We start from the raw sequence: 5090 nt of genomic DNA on the forward strand, positions 1-5090 counted from the left end.
TTATTGTTTCATTATCACTTAGTTAAGTAGCAATCGTTGTGTTTTTGTTTACAATTCCCTGTGGATACAATAACCCACGCACCTGGGATTTATTACTTTGACAAATCCATGCACTTATGGGTCACACTCAAGGGGCGCTAGTAAAAGTTCTCGACTCTATATCTATGCACCATGCCCATTAATCTCTATAGTCTCAAGTCCCGAGGAGGGATGGAACAATAGTCTTCTCTGCCGCTCTAATCGCATCAAGTAAACCCATCCCCATGACAAGTCTAGTAATATCGGGCCCATAAATATCACTCCAATCTGGACATACCGCCATTAATGACTGAAGTACTCGGCCAAGATGTGTCCTAAGTGAAGAGGCTCACTCTATACCATTGAATAGAAATACAACAGCCCCGACGATCGAACTCCCAATCCGCACCACAATCGCTCACCGATTTGTTGAGAACAAATCTAGATGTATCCGTAGGCAGGTCGAGAATGGCACGCCGCCTTGGAAACCCCTGTGCTCATACTCGTCCTTGGCCACGCATCATCCTATACATCGCATTGTGGAGTCGAAACTATGTGGATAATCGGTCGATATCGCTCATACTCCTCGAGATCGATGTAGCATCATATAAAAGTCTGTGTCGGACGAAAAAGTACATCATACCTGGCGCCGTGCTATTGACCAAAAAGCACCGAAAGCTGATCAAGATCGATGCTCATAAACCGTGTGCGATCGCTCAAACTCAAAGGATGTGAGCACTCTAGTATCAACATATGGATAGCCACATCTCTAATAAAGATTAGATGTCACCAACTACCCACAAAAAAGCAACTCATCAACTTCCCCGTACTCATCTCGCCTCCCAATTATATCCCCTCAATCCACTCAAGTCGAAAACTGAGAGCTATCCGAACTTCAACTTTGACAAACGCTCGAATCGTGACTGATGTTCAGGTATAGCGAACTCAAGCTGCTTGAGAGAAGGCTCAAGGGTATGTTTGCCAGCCGGTTTTCTTCAATCGGGGAGCCATTCCTACAAGAATTGAGAAGAAATCATCAATTAAAACTTAAAAACAATTCCGCAAAAATCCACACGGTCGTATGGAGTTTCGACATGCCTGTGTGGATCTTGGGAGCGTGATAATGGTGAGGTCGAATCCCATAAAAAAAATTTTAATACATCTTAAAAACCTCTACATTCACTCTCCATTCATTCACCAACATTCTAAACATGAAATCCAAGCTAAATCAACCAAAACAAGTAAAAGAGAAGAAGATTGGCAAAGACAAAGGGAAGAAGAAGCTTACTAACGAAATAGAAATCAAAAACTTTGACTTTGAATATGGCTGAAAAACAACCCATAAACCCTTTAAATAGATGGAGAGAAAGTTGAGAAGATGAGAGGATGCATTCTTTTGGTGTGGAGGTGTTTAGATTTGAAAAGGCGCGAATAGGTTTTGAAGGAAGGTCGCGGCCTTTTGAGTTCTGCACATCCATTCGTGTGGAAGTACCCATGCCCACTTTGAGCCTCCACAGGGAGCTCACAGGGGCATCCCACATGCCCTTGTGTGCTCCTCGGGATGGCCACTTTGACCTCTAAACGCATCCACATGCGTGTGGAAATTACCCACACCCGTGTGCCCAACCCGCCAAACACGAGGCCAACCATGGGGCTCACACACTACCTTGTGGCTTCTCTAACTCCCCAAGAAATTTTTTCCTAAGTGTTCCACATGCCCCTTGTGAAAATTCCACACGTGCATGTGGATTCATAGGGCGGCCTCACAAGGGCATGCCACACGCCCTGATCTTCTCGATGAAAAATTTTTGGTCTACAAGAATCCACACAGGTATATTAGCTCACAAGGGCTGCTCACGGTACTCACACGCCCCTATGTCATCTCAGGGTGGAGAAGTTGAGCTTTGAACAGAAACACGCACTGTGGTGAAAATTCCACACGCGCCGCAGTGTTTTCTCGACTGCTCAAAAATGCAGCTTCTAGGAAAGACTCTACAATGCTAATACACTATACAGAGACTACAATTACAGTGAATAACTGACCAGAGACTCATGAAAAACACACTCAAACGACCTAAAACTTTGCCTATCACATTTCAAGCATGATAAAACACCAATGATCCATGAGAAAAACACCGCAATGGTAAATTACAATTAAAACACCAACACTAAAGCTCTTATTCATGCAAAAACTAAACTAAGACCTAGAAAAGCAATAAAGACTTGGGTTGTATCCCAAGAAGTGCTTGTTTAATGTCACTAAGCTTGACGTACCTGCACTTAACTCACAGGGTTCATGAAGAAAAGTTACCCTCTTACATACAATTTGAAAGCATGTTGAATACAATTTCTGCAAGTTAGTGTGGAATGATCAAGTTTGTTACCACATAAGGGTTTATCACCCTCAATTTGGAATGCTCATCCCCACTAGCATTGGGGCGCTTTTTGTATGCCTTCTTGTCCTCTTTGAACTTTTTGGAGCATCCTCTTCATTACTCCCCGGAGTAGGTTGCAACTTGTCCACTAAACCAAGAGATGAAATTTCTTCATTCTCCGCTTCTTGGTCTAGCCACCCTCCAATGGATCCGGACATAGCATTTCTTGCACATAATCATTAGTCAAATCATCAATGGTGTCAAGAAAATACAAAGGATCATCAAAATCAAGAGAATGTCGTATAGCTTCATCGAGGCGATATGTCAACTTGTCATCTGCAACTCTTAGTATTAATTCCCCACCATCCATGTCAATAAGAGCTTCGGAAGTACATAAGAATGGCCTCCCAAGTATCAACAGAACCTCGACATCCTTGTCCACATCTAACACGATAATGTCTCTAGGAAAGATATACTTGTCAACTTTCACAAGTACATCCTCAATGATAACCCTCGAATGTCTAACTAATCGGTCTGCCAATTGAATTGTCATCGAGTGGGTCTAGTTTCTCCCAACCCTAGCTTTTGGAAAAATGTGTAAGGCATGACATTGATGCTAGCCCCTGAATTCGCCAATGCCTTCTATTCACACAAATTGCCAATGTTGCATGGAATAATGAAGCTACCAGGGTCTTTCTTCTACAATGCTAGCCCCTGAATTCGCCAATGCCTTCTATTCGGCATATTCTTTTAAAACACTACCAAGCATGAAGTATCTAGGATCATAGCTGCACTCTCCTCCATCTTCCTCTTGTTGGTCAAGAGGTCTTTAAGGAACTTTGCATAGCGAGGCATTTGAGACAATGCCTCCATAAATGGGATGTTGATATGCAATTGCTTGAATAGACCCAAAATTTTCTTGTACTGCTCATCATTTTAGTCATTTTCAGCCTTGAAGGATAAGGAATTCTTGGTTTGTATGGTGGGGATGACACCTCCTTCTCCTTAGTTCTTTCCTTAGGCTCCACTTCTTTGGGTGACTCGACCATCATCTTTTCAGTAAGGAGCTTATGCTCGACTTCACGACCACTCCTCAAAGTGATCACCTTCAACTGTTATCTTGGATTTGTCTCCATGTTGATAGGTAAACTCCCCTTGAGGGTCTTTCCGAAAGTGACTTTGTAATCTCAGCCCACTTGGTTCTCCAAGTTGTACAAAGATGCAAATGATGGTTACGAGCGTGCCCTCTAGGAACTGAAATCATGTATCTGAAGATTGAATAAACTTTGTTAAAGCCTTATTCAGATCCGTCATCTAGTTTTCTAAACCTGAAACATTATTCTCCACATTTGGAGCTTGTTGTTGTAGTCTTGGTGGTGCAGAAGTTTTTTGTTGCCCCTGGTTGCTCCAAGAAAACTTTGGCTGGTTCCTCCAACCTGGATTACAGGTATTACTGTAAGGATTTCCATGACCTCTCATTACATGTCCTACACAATCCACCTATTCCACTGAAGTTGTACTACCAATAGAATTCGAGCAATCAGATGAAGAATGTCCACCACCACACCCACTGCAACTCATCACTAGTGCCACTCTAGGAGAAGTTAGAGTGTCTAACGTCTTGCTCAAAGACTCCACTTAGGCTACTAATGATGTGATGCATCGATCTCATGAAGTTCAGCTACCTTCTTCTTGTTTCAGTGTTCCACAGATAACTGTTCATAGCCATTTCTTTAATGAAATGTCAGGCTTCCTCTAAGGTTTTACTGCCTAAAGTACCTCCTACTTTAGCATCAAGTAATTACTTCATGCTTGGGTTCAAACCATTGTAGAAAGTATGGATAATCATCCACTCGAGGAACCCATGCTAAGGATAGGTCCGCAGGAGATCCTTGAATCTATCCCATGTCTCAAAAAGAGACTCCAATTACACTTGCACAAAAGAATATATTTTATTCCTGAGTATCATAGATTTTCCAGGAGGGAAGTATCGAACTAGGAAAGCTTCCACCATCTCCTCCCAAGTAGTAATCAATGCTCGAGGCAATGAATATAACCACTGCTTCACTCTCCCTTATGGAAGGCCCTCAATTTGATGGTATCATCCGTGATTCCATTGATCTTGAGCATGTCACACACTTCCAGAAAATTCTCGATGTGGTTGTTTGGATCTTCATTGGCCAAGCCATTAAACTATGCTCAGTGCTGAAACATTTGGATGAAGCCTAGCTTGAGCTCAAACTATAAGCTGTGATCGGTGGCCTCAAAATACTGGACTATGTGCCAAGAGCTATAGATCTTGCATAATCTGAGAGTGTCCTCTGTTGTTTATGTTGTTCAGCCATATTGTTAGACCCTTCTACTTCTATTTCTGCTTGATTAAACTGCACTTGTACAGGTATTTTTCCACGTATATGAATCATTTTTTCAATTTCTGGATCACCTTCAACTGATGTTGAAGGGTTGCCTCGGGTCATAACCTGAAGCTACAATCAAAGAAAGAAACATAAATCAGAACGATGGAAGAATAAGAAAGTGTGAAATAAAACAAGTGATGAATAGCTAAAATAGTAAAGTATAAGTGCTTCTCAAACACTTATTCCCCGGCAATGGCTCCAAAAACATGACACACCCATTGAGTGTGTACCGCAAGTACACGGGTTGTGAAAGTAATAAAGTACCCAACAGGTGGGTAGT

General features: G+C 42.1%; 1 non-coding gene across 1 annotated transcript; it reads left to right on the forward strand.

The window, feature by feature from the left end:
• Positions 1-4252: 4252 nt before the first annotated feature.
• Positions 4253-4359, forward strand: LOC120268429. The gene has a single exon (XR_005538942.1). It is a non-coding gene; the product is annotated as a small nucleolar RNA R71 (small nucleolar RNA).
• The last annotated feature ends 731 nt before the right edge of the window (positions 4360-5090 follow it).

Source organism: Dioscorea cayenensis, chromosome 1, assembly GCF_009730915.1.
Source record: "Dioscorea cayenensis subsp. rotundata cultivar TDr96_F1 chromosome 1, TDr96_F1_v2_PseudoChromosome.rev07_lg8_w22 25.fasta, whole genome shotgun sequence".
Lineage (NCBI taxonomy): Eukaryota > Viridiplantae > Streptophyta > Magnoliopsida > Dioscoreales > Dioscoreaceae > Dioscorea > Dioscorea cayenensis.